Genomic DNA, 12583 nt, shown 5'->3' with positions numbered 1-12583 from the left:
TGTGTGCATATGTTTTTATGTGTGTGTGTGTGAGTGTGTGTGTGTGTCAGTGTGTATGTCACAGTACTGTTGTTCATTAAAGTTGGTGAGGGAAAAGTGAGGTTTTGTGAGGTGTTGCCTTGCAGTGAAAGCATTATGCTCTTGAGGGCTACCGAAAGAGCAAGGAACACGTTATAAAGGAAACATCACAATAACCTTCAAACAGTCTTTGAATGGCAGCATATAAATGTGTGATGTTTATATGGTTGACTACGTTCCTATGTATGCAGTGAGTAAAATAAAATTTTACAGAAGCTGGGTAGCACTACCTGACAGCTTGGCAGTGCCCTTGGCACTGCTATGCCAGCATTACTGACATCCCCAAATGAATTGAGGATTTATAATGCATGGAATATCATCCAGTTCTAGTCAGTTCTATTTCCTTATTGTGCTGCAAGGTGAGAATTTTGTGAGATGTCACAAATTCAGGAATAGCACATCTGTGGCAAATACCAATATATCTTCTTTGCAGAATGTCCATGTAATTATTAATGATTTTCTACAGCAAGTCTCTTTATAAGTGTGACAACTGTTTGTTCTAAGTTGCAGCTTGAAATTGTCTCATGCTCCATGTGGAGTGGCAACTCAATGGTCTCCTGGAAAGTTAATACAAGATGGCCTCATAGACATGGTTCAGCTGGGGCAGTAATGAATAAATCACTGGTTATGAAGGAATATTTTCGGCTTGAATTCCTCAGCGGGCAGGAATTAGGATGGGCAGCTGTAAAATTCCGAGCCCTAGCCTGCATGCTAATTTCTTGGCTTCATTCCCCTGGGTGATGTTTTCAGTCAAGGTGGAAGAGGCGACATGTTTATCTGTCTGCAAAAGGTGGCCAGTTGAATCGTTAAGGGACACTTGAGGCTCATTGAAAGTGGAAGTCTGGGATTTTCCAGGTGACTTCCGGTTGCCTGCTGGGACGGTTGTCAATTTAGCTGTATGTGAATGACAGTGCTCTCAGTCAGTCTGAGCGGTCCTTCCTGCCCTTCTGAGTGTAGTAACAACTGCCCCATTGTGAAGGCCTGGCCGCAGAGGCCTTTTGATTCATTTTCACTTTGAATAAGCTGAAGTCTCCTATTGGCCCTTGACAGTTCATCCATTGTCCTTAATTGGACTGTTAATTCACCCTCTGGCCATTGATTGGTCAAATTGACAAAAATTACAATGAGCGACTATTTCCCAAATCTGACCCTCATTTGAGCTTGACGGTGAGATTGAGAACACACACAGTGAAAACTCCGACCGCTGGTGATGTAAACTCCAAAGAGAAAAATCAGTGAAACTAGCAAATGTGACACATTGGTCTGACCTATCTTGTATGCTTCAAAATGGAGGTCCAGCATAACCAGGGCATTAATTTTCATGTATTACTGTTTTTTTTTAATTAACTTGGATTTTCTCTTTGTGGCATACCTAATTTGGGAACTATATGGCATGGTATTCCAAACAGTGCCCTTTTTATGCCGTGTCTTTATCATGACCTATGATACGTGCTCTGGGTGGATGCAGAGCTGCAGAATGCAGACACTCTGTGATTTTTACTTGGTGCTTTCTAAGGGACTTGCATAACAGACACTGTTGTGAAATGTGTAGAATTTCAATGATTGCTAAAGATATAAGTCGAGTTTGTCATGCTGCAAATCTCCCCACTGGTTCATTGTATGAGCAGGAGTTCACACTACTTCCTCCAATGAGTAATATTGGAAGTTAGACAAGCTAAATATTCTCCAAAAATCTGATCAATACCTTGGCATTACATCTAATTAATAGCACCGTCTGAGCTAATTGATACATAAGGTGGAATTCAAATGCTATCCCTGGGTTCAGACGCTTGGAGATAGGCATGTAAAAGGGTGGAGGGTATGGGGTCAGAACCTTCTCAAATCTGCCCTAACTGAGTCCAGGATGGGAAGGTCTGTAAATAATCTTCATATCCCGATATCCGTTGATTTCCTTAGTGGGCAGTAAATGCACACGTACAACCTTATCTTGCCACCACCTATTCAACTAGTGGCAGGTTGGCTATTTGCCACAATGGTAACCTGATAAACAAAACTCTGTCATGCTTGCTTGAGGGGCCCCAGGAAAATCACATGCCTCAATGCACTCAATGTCTAATCCACAGAGCACAATCAGGAAGGAGGACCCAGTGAGAGCCAGCCCACCATCCCCCTACCCTTGCCACTGACCTCAACCCCAATGCCCCCAAATCACCACTCCCATCCCACCCTCACTCACCATTGGCTCAAACTACTTCAGAAATCCTGGGCCTCTTGTGGATGGGTGCAATATGAACAGGCCCAGCTGCTCCCATTGGCACTGCTGCAATACCCATTACTGCCCCAGCTCTTCATTGGCCAGCAGCTAACAAGGGAATGGGACTTTTGCTCCAGGAAGCTTGATCCTGAGGGAATCCCAATGCTAAATGGACAAGTGTCTGAATGGCACCTAATCCAGCAGGACTTCCCAACAGAAGGCATTGCAGAACTCTTCCTGGCTTTTTAACATATTGGCAAGATGCCTGGCCATCGGTTATGTTAAAGATCAGCTAGAAATACTTAGTGTTTATTGTGCAGGAACAGACATTTGACCCAACTGGTCTGCGCTGGAGTTTATGCTCCACTCAAGACTCCTCCCATCTTTTTTATCCATTTAATCAACCTTTCTGTTCCATTCCTCATCAGATAATCATCCAGCTGTCCTTAGGATGCGTGAATGAAAACATTCCTGATGTTTACCCACATCTGGTCTGTGTCCACATGAGCAAGTACTTAGCTCTGTGTTATTGATAATCTCATTTTAATGTGTTGAAACCTCTGGATAAATTTTCTGCTCCGGCGATCAGAGACCGGGTAATACATTACGCAAGTTTGTTTTGTCAATTGTCATTTTAGTTTATTTGCTGCATTCGGTTCCTCAGCTCATCACATCTGCTTTGCTCTTGCTGCTGCACATTCTACACAGTGTCTGATATGTGGCTCACCTGCACATTGTGTACAGTACAAGCCAAAAGAAACAGCAGTCTTCCTCACACTGTCCAGCTGCCAGGACAGGCCAGCTTGCTGCACTCAACCCTCAACTCTCAATTCCACCAGGCCTGGAAGCTGTTATTCCAACAATCCGCATTATGCCAGCTCTCCCACACCCATCCATATTAAACCTTCACGCAATAATCATGTTAAGGAGAATTGAAGCATGAGTATCACCTTGAGTTCACCTGACGAGAACAAATGGGGGCTAGAGATAGTAGGAACTGCCAATGCTGGAGTCTGAGATAACAAAGTGTGAAGCTGGATGAACACAGCAGGCCAAGCAGCATCAGAGGAGCAGGAAAGCTGATGTCTTGGGTTTGGACCCTTCATTGGAAATGGGGGAGGGGAAGGGGATTCTGAAATAAATAGAGAGAGGGGGAGGCAGTGATAGAAGGTGAATAGAGGAGCAGATAGGTGGAGAGAAGATGGACAGGTCAAGGAGGCAGGGATGAAGCCAATAAAGGGAGTGTAGGTAGGGAGTTGGGATGGGGATTGGTCAGTGAGGTGGGAGGTGTGGGTAGGTGGGAGGGAAGATGGACAGGTCAAGGATGCAGGGATGAGAGAGAGGGCTGGTCTTGGGATGAGATCGGGGACGGGGAGATTTTGAAGCTCGTAAAGTCTGCATTGAGACCGTTGGGTTGTAGGGTTCCAAGGCGGAATATGAGGTGCTATTCCTCCAGTTTCCGGGAGGCATCATTGTGACACTGGAGGAGGCCCAGGATGGACATGTCGTCGAGGGAGTGGGAGGGGGAGTTGAAGTGGTTCTCAACCGGGAGGTGTTGTTGTTTGTTGCGAACCAAGCGTAGGTGCTCCACAAAGTGGTCTCCGAGCCTCCGCCTGGTCTCCCCGACGTAGAGGAGGCCACATCGGGAACAGCGGATCCAATAGACCACATTAACAGATGTGCAGGTGAACATCTGTTTAATGTGGAAGATTTTCTTGGGGCCTGGGATGGGGGTGAGGGGGGAGGTGAAGGGGCAGGTGTAGCGCTTCCTCGGTTGCAAAGGAAGGTGCCAGGGGCGGTGGGGCTAGTGGGGAGTGTGAAGTGGACAAGGGAGTCGCGGAGAGAGCGGTCCCACCGGAAGGCAGATAAGGGTGGGGAGGGAAGTATATCCTTTGTAGTGGGGTCAGATTGCAGGTGACGGAAGTGGCGGAGAATGATGCGTTGAATCCGGAGGTTAATGGGGTGATACGTGAGGACAAGGGGAATTCTGTCTTTGTTTTTATTGAGGGGAGGGGGTGTGAGGGCTGAGGTGTGGCAAACACAAGAGATGCGGTCGAGGGCACTTTTGACCACTGTTGGGGGGTGGAAATTGCGGTCCTTGAAAAACAGGGACATCTGGGATGTCCAGGAGTGGAACACCTCATCTTGGGAGCAGATGCGGCAGAGACGGAGGAATTGGGAACAGGGGATGGCATTTTTGCAGGAAGGTGGGTGAGAGGAGGTGTAGTCTAGGATGAGGGCTAATGCTTTCCCATCCTATTCGTTGGAGTTTAGTTTCAGGAGACCTTATTGTATATCATAAAAAGTTGAGTTGGGGGGAGGGTAATCCTTTCAGTCACTTGGCACACATTTCATACAACATTACTTTAATGAAGAAAATACTGTCATTAAGCTGAAAATGCTGTTTAAATGTCAGCCTCTTTGTTGCTTTCAGAATCTTTCTCTATTCATTCATGGGATGAGGGCATCGCTGGCTCGGCAGCATTTGTTGTCCATCCCTAATTGCCCAGAGGCAGTTAAGAGTCAATCACATTGCTGCAGGTCTGGAGTCACATGTAAGCCAGACCAGGTAAGAATGGCAGTTTCCTTCCCTAAAGGGCATTAGTGAACCAAGTAGGTTTTTTCCCAACAATCAGCAATGGATTCATAGTCATCATTAGACTCTTAATTCCAGATTTTTATTGAATTGAAATTCCACCATCTGCCGTGGCAGGATTCAAACCCAGGTTCCCAGGACATTACCTGGGTCTCTGGATTAGTAGTCCAGTGATAATACCAGTAGGCCATTGCCATCCCAATCTAACAATTTGAGATCTCTTCCCACACTAGCCACTTTCTTGACTAGAAACATGGCTGATTCTGGAGCAGACATTTGATTGCTGGGATATTTTTAGCTTTTCAGTATCCAGTGTCTTTAGCCACTTCATGGTATCCCCTGGAGTGACTCAGCTGAAGACTGGCATCTGCGGTGCTGGGGACCTCAAGCAGAGACTGCGATGGATTATCCACAGGCAGTTTGGGTTGAAGATTGTTTCACATGCTTCAGCCATATCTTTTGCATTGATGTGCTGCATTCCCTCATTATTGAGGATGGGAATATTTGTGGAAGCTCCTCCTCCATGCTGCTTATGCTGCTTGGCATGCAAGTAGTCCTGTGTTGTAACATTACCGGATTAAGGCCTCATTTTTAGCAATGCCTGATGCAGCTTCTGGTACGGCCTCCTGCTCCTCTCATTGAACCAGGTTTGATCCCCTGGCTTGGTGCAATGATAAAGTCAGGGAGATGCTGAGCCATGTAGTCACAGATTGTGATTGAATACAATCATGCCTCATGAATATCCAGTGTTGATTTGCTAGATCTGCTTGAAATGTATTCCACTCAGCATGTTAGTAATACTATGCAACACATTGGAGGATATCCTCAAGGTGAAGATGAGACTTCATCTCCCCTAAAAACAGTGAGATGGTTTCTGCTATTGATGCTGCCACACATGTACAGATGTGCAACAGGTAGATTGGTGAGGGTGAAGTTGTCAAGTATGTTTTTTCCTTTGCGATTCCCTCAGCAGCAATATCCTTTAGGATTCAGTAAGCTTAGTAAGTAATGATGCTACTGAGACAGTCTTGGTGATGGAGATCAAATTTTGCCACCCAGAGTACATTCTGTGCCCTTGTTAATGCCAGTGCTTCCTTCAGGAATGTTCAACTGATTTGTCAGCTGCAGGGATGGTGTTAGGAGCAGTATATGGCAAGTAGTAGGAAGTTTCCATGTTTGACCTGATGCCATGAGACTTCATAGGGTCTGGAGTCAATATTGAGAATTCCCAGGGAAACTCTTCTGACTTTATCTCACTCTGCTGCCATCACTGGTGGGTTAATGTAATCATTGGGACAGGGCATACCTGTTTGGGTTATTGTCTTTAAGTTGTGACTAAGTTGCTTCACTCGTCTGTGGGACAGCTTTCTCAATTTTGATACAAATCCCAAATGTTTGTAAGGAGGACTACGCTGGGCTGACAGGGCTGTGTGCATCATCATCATTAACGTAAACATTCCCAATATATTATGTAGTACTCCTGCAAATGTTTATCACTAAGACAGATTATCTGGCCATTATCACACTGTTGTTTATGGAATGCTGATGAGTCTAAGTTGTCTGCGGCATAGAGCAAGTTCTGGGTGTGAAGTTGCCGAGAATGTTATTCAGCTTAAATGAAGAGCACAGAACTTGAGGAATCATGGACTGAGTTCACAAGTCTCTAGCAATCTTAGAGATTTGGAGAAATGCTTTCCCACTGGATGGTGAATTTGCGGAATGTATTACTAGAAATGGAACTTGCAGTTAATTGATTCTTTTGAACTGAATCCATGTCTCTTGAAAGAGGGTATTGAAGAGATTTGTTTATTATGCACAGGAGTTAGCAGAAGAAAATATAAGAAGGGGACAGGAAGTTTACAACTGATAAGAAGGACACAGGCTTGAATTTCTCATTCAGATTTTTTTTATGTTCTTAAATGAAAATTGCATCTACCTCCAGTTTATTGCAATCATTATTGTCTGGACTAGCAAGGTGTTTCACAAGGCAGGTTCAATACAGGGCATGTAATCCACCCCATTAGATTACTGCCCAATGGTAAAGACCATTGTCATTGCAATCATAACAACATTTGTTCTATTTGGCAAAAGAAAAATAAATCACCTGTTGCAGGTCAGAATGGATCAGATTAAACAGTGCTGCAGACATTGTATAAGGATATTTTGTTAATGACATGCTAGATTTGAAACCTACATTTATGAAGAGCTTTAACAACGTCTTGGTTATTAATTGGTCTCCAGTAGCTTAGCTAATTCATTTTAACCTTCTGTGCCTTCCTTTATGTTTCAGTTACAGTAAATCAGCCGAGTTAGATCTGCCTTTTGACATTTTCCCCATTTTCTGCTTCTGTCATATACTATTTGTCACATTGCCGCCCAATCTGTTCTCACGCATCAGCAAACCATGCAGACATTTTCATTTCATTCCAAAGGATTTCAGTAATTCTAATTCCTTGTTCAAATTTATTCCATTAAAATGCAATTTCAATCATAGGGCTTTAAATCACTTGAATGCACTCTAGTACAAAATCCCAAAATACATCATGAACAGAAACGTCACTCTCCAATTATCTCACTGCAGACACACATTTTCAAGCCCAGCCCCCACTGTAACTAGTTGTTGCATGATTAAAAAGTTAAACAGTTTGTTCTGTATAGCTTTCATTGCTAATTAAGTTATTTAGGACTGATGTCAGTGATATCGAAGCAGATTTTCACCTTGCTAAACGGGTGCATAATTAATGTTGCTGATCGACTGCCCAATATGGAAACTGCCTGATTTTCATTTTTGTTAAAAATCAACAAAATGGAAAATTGGACAATTTCTTTAAGGGGTGGCTAATGCACAAGGTTAATTATATGACCAAGCAGCAAGTTTAAAGTTACAAGTCAACTGCGTTTTCTTAACTGTTCCACCACATTCATGGTCTGCTGGTTTATTAGTTACGTGGATAAAGGGTTACTACAGTTTTATAACTGAAGAATCTGCTTGGATGGAAAAACATTGTCATGGTTAAAAATACATAGAAAGAAGGCCAGAAAATTCATGAGTGGTCAATTATTACCAAGTTTGACTTTCAAAAGTCTAGGACAGGAGTGAAGGCAGAGGAGGTCAGTTGTTTTATAGCTTTGTCATTCTAGAAAAGATTGCCTGAGATGATGTAATGAATCATTACTTCAACTTTGAAGATAATGAGAGCGCAAAGATGGCAAAGAGTTAATGATGGTGTATTTGGAACCTCAGGGGAGCATTGATGGCAGGAGTATTTACCCTTTGTGGATCACCAACCTGACATAGTGAAGAGCCTTGTGCATTCTGATTATCTCTTCAGTGATGCCATTGGGAGTTCCTTGCTTCTGGTAGAGACGCGCATGTTAGGAAGGTCAGCGGACATGCCAGGCGAAGACCTGCGGTGATAGGGAATTGTTGACAGGGATAAATCTGGGAACTCAGGTGTCCCTCATCAAGACAAAGTGTAGCCCAAAATGTCTTCAGTCATAGAACAATTGAAACTAGATAGTTATTCTGGCTGGTTTGCTACAGTGGAAGAATGCTACAGTGGATGCTAAGCCTATTTATCATGTTTGACACATTACTGAAATCTGACGACCAATTGTAAAGATTGTCTACACTTCGATATTGCCCAAAGTTCCCATATTAGACAAAATCATGCACTTTCATCTACCATGGTCTATCTGTCCAATGGGACAGAGTTGTGAACCTCAGAGTCCCTCACCAAGAATCTGCTGAAGGATGACAGACATGTGAATGTCCTTGTCCTCCTTTGTTGGGACAGAGTCTTTGGAGAGTAGCATCTGTGTTCTTTTCAGGATACCCACTGCCTAGCCCTGTCTGGGAGGGAAATGGTGCCCCAAAAATAGATGGTTCCACCTTCTGCTGAGTGGGGAATCCACACCCAGTGAGATCACCAGCTTTGTGATCAATGAAAGGAAATTTTAAAGTTGGAACGTGGAATGCTAGAACACTGATGGGTAAGCTCAAAAGTGATCATTTAGAAAGGAGAGCTGCAATTGTATCACATGAATCATCAAGATTCCAAATTGAAATCAACGACACCCTTTAGAAATAATGAATAAAACAGGATTCTGCCTTATTTTTGGGATGAGTAGTTATTTCAAAAGTGTCATTTCATGATCATAAATTGTTATTTGTGTACTCTTCCTGTAATTTAAGAAGACAATAAAGACTGACCTTTAGAGATGCAATACTCAAGCTATAATTGTTAATGGTCATAGAATGTCTGTTTTGTGACATGAAAACACATTCCGGAAACCTGTCGAGAATCAGTTTGGAAAGAACCGAAGGCCACAATGGCAGAAAGGGTTTTGATCAGTTTTGGTCTTGCATGATGCCTAGTAATTCAGATTTATTTTTGTTTAGGTTCTTTATATGTTGAAATATCGTTCACACATGGTCAAAATAATAGATGGCCTCCTGAGAAACCAAACCTGAATAAGAAGTCCTAGTAAGATTGATCATATTTAAAAACCAGGGCCAGCTTGTTGCAGATTCTGGCAACAACAGATGTGCTCAGGTATTTGATTTGATTTATTGCAGTCACATGTACCTAAGTACAGTGAAAAGCTTGGTTTTGCGAGCAGTACAGGCAGTCCATAGCAAACAAGGACATATAGATCATATAGATCACATGTCTGTCATCCTTCAGCAGATTCTTAGTGAGGGACTCTGAGGTTCACAACTCTGTCCCATTGGACAGATAGACCGTGGCAGATGAAAGTGCATGATTTTGTCTAATATGGGAACTTTGGGCAATATCAAAGTGTAGAATGCTTAGATAGAGCGAGGCATAGAAGGATTGTAACTGCACAGGAGGTACGCAAAGCAAGATCAACATTAGCAAGATCAACATTATTTGAAGTTAGAGAGATCAGTTCAGCAGTCTAATAATGGCAGGGAACAGCCTGTTCTCGAACCTGTTCGTGCATGTATTCAAGCTTCTGTATCTTCTGCCTGACGGAAGAGGTTGGAAGAGAGCATCACCAGGGTGAGATGGTGTTTGATGATGTTGGCAGCCTTTCTGTGGCAATGAGAAGTGTAAATGGGGTCCATGGTTGGAAGGTTGACTTCTGTGATGGGCTGTGCACACAACTTTCTGTAGTTTCTTACAGTCCTCGCAGAGCAGTTGCTGTAACAGACTATTGTGCATGTGGATAGAATGTTTTCTACGGTGCATCTGTAAAAGTTAGTGAGGGTCCTTACGGACATATCGAATTTCTTAAGCTACCTGAGGAAGAAGAAGCATTGTTGTGTCTTCTTGACCTGAATACCAAGTGGTAGCTAACTGTTGTATTATTATAGTTTATGGCTGATAACAATAAGTATAATAGCTATGATTATGCGGACTAAAATAACATATATTTATAAAAATCAATATGTTTTGAACCTAATGTCATATCCAATAAGCGGAATGGTTTATTACTGCAAAAGTAATTCATCCTGGTAGTGTGGTTACTGTTGCAAATTTAAATAAATTCCGATTGCACAATTAGTTTTAATACATATATAAATTTGGGTGGATGATTTAGATAGCCCCTGAGTGACATTAATCACATTCACCATCATGTAGTACTCAACAAGCACATCCACTTGACTATCTGAGGGTACCTCTTGATCAAAGCATCACTGCTCAATCTTCATGTGTCAGGTCACTGGATTGGAACCCCAAAGCATGTATGGACATATTGAACTTTTAATTTGGATTGGAACTCCAAAGCATGTATGGACATATTGAACTTTTAATTTGGTTTGGAACTCCAAAGCATTTATGAACATATTGAACTTTTAATTACAACAGGTGTTTTGTTTAAAGCCAAAAGATGACTGCAGATGTAAATTGAGTAGCTGACTGGAGAGGTACCTTGGTAAGTGACATAAGAATGTTCCAAGGACATTTCAAATGGCAGCTCTTCAATGGGACAGAGGGAAATCAAAACAAACTGAACTCTTATTCTCTGTGGCTATAGAGATAATGAGGGGCTTATTATGCACCTAGGTCAGAGCAGAAGACATGTCATAAGGATTGTGCTATTAACTGATAAAATGTTTGTGTTTTATTTTCTTCAGAATACAGAAGTGCAGGGGTTAAAAGCCAATTTCTTTCATGGTTTTTGTGTACTAATGGATTTGTGCGTTGTGAAGATCACAGCTGGGAAAAATCCTAGGCATCCCTGCATTGCAGGTAAGAATATAGGAGTCTTTCTCTTTGCTAGAAGACAGAAATCTTCTGTAACAATGAACAGATAAGGAGATACCCAATAAAATGATCAAGCAACACATAGCTCAGGCATTACACACGATGCAGCTCAGGAGAATAATTATGAACAAAATAAAAATATATACATAGAGCAGAGGAGTTTCATTACAGATAGCACAGGAGTTCACAATGCACAAGGCAAGGAACAATTTGCATTCATATATAAGGGCTCCCAGATTTACAAATGTTCAACTTACCAATGCTCATACTTATGAACATGATCCTATACAGGGGTGTAACTTTAAAGACATATGAATATTTCCTGTCACTGAATGGCTACTTTATATTTTCCTGCATTGTATTCTGACTTGCATACAAATCAAAATGCGAACAGACTCCAGGACAGAACCTGTTCACAACCCTGTAGTGCCTTCAGTGTATCAAAAACAATCCTACTGTGCATCAAACCTTGGCAAGGAAAATGTGCTGTACAAACGTTAAGACTGAGCATCGCCAAAGAAGTGGATAATAAGGAAGACCTTTACAGGAGAGAGAAAAGATGGGAGAGAGGTAGAGAGATACAAGAAGTAAATTCTGAGAGGCTGGTGCCTATATATCTGCCTATGAAGAAACAAAGAAAAGGGGAATGTAGTAAAGACTGGAATCATAATTATAACATTGTTTTTACACATGAAACCAAGGCAGACAACCGAAGTTGAGAAATCAATCTGAATGGCAACCAAGTTAGCAGGGCTGAATGATTTGCTTCCATTGCCAATTTTTTATGTAATGTAGTCGAAATCCACTTCAAACAGTACAATTCTAAAGCTGAGACAACAAGGTGCAGGGCTGGATGAATACAGCAGGCCAAGCAGCATCATAGGAGCAGAGAGGCTGACGTTTCGGGCCTAGACCCTTCATCAGAAAAGGGGGAGGGGAAGGGGGTTCTGAAATAAATAGGGAGAGAGTGGGAGGCGGATAGAAGATAGATAGAGGAGAGGATAGGTGAAGAGGAAACAAACAGGTCGAAGAGGCGGGGATGGAGCCAGTAAAGGTGAGTGTAGGTGGGGAGTTAGGAAGGGGATAGGTCAGTCCAGGGACGACGGACAGGTCAAGGGGGCGGGATGAGGTTGGTCGGTAGGAGATGGAGGTGCGGCTTGAGGTGGGAGGAGGGGATAGGTGGGAGGAAGAACAGGTTAGGGAGGCAGGGATGAGCTGGACTGGTTTTGGGATGCGGTAGGGGGAGGGGAGATTTTGAAACTTGTGAAATCCACATTGATACCATTGGGCTGCAGGGTTCCCAAGCGGAATATGAGTTGCTGTTCCTGCAACCTTCGGGTGGCATCGTTGTGGCACTGCAGGAGGCCCAGGATGGACATGTCGTCTGAGGAATGGGAGGGGGAGTTGAAACGGTTCGCGACTGGGAGGTGCAGTTGTTTATTGCGAACCGAGCGTAGG

This window comes from Rhincodon typus, chromosome 7 (genome assembly GCF_021869965.1).
Source record: "Rhincodon typus isolate 14 chromosome 7, sRhiTyp1.1, whole genome shotgun sequence".
NCBI classification, from domain to species: Eukaryota; Metazoa; Chordata; class Chondrichthyes; order Orectolobiformes; family Rhincodontidae; genus Rhincodon; species Rhincodon typus.
This window is presented reverse-complemented; position numbering follows the sequence as displayed.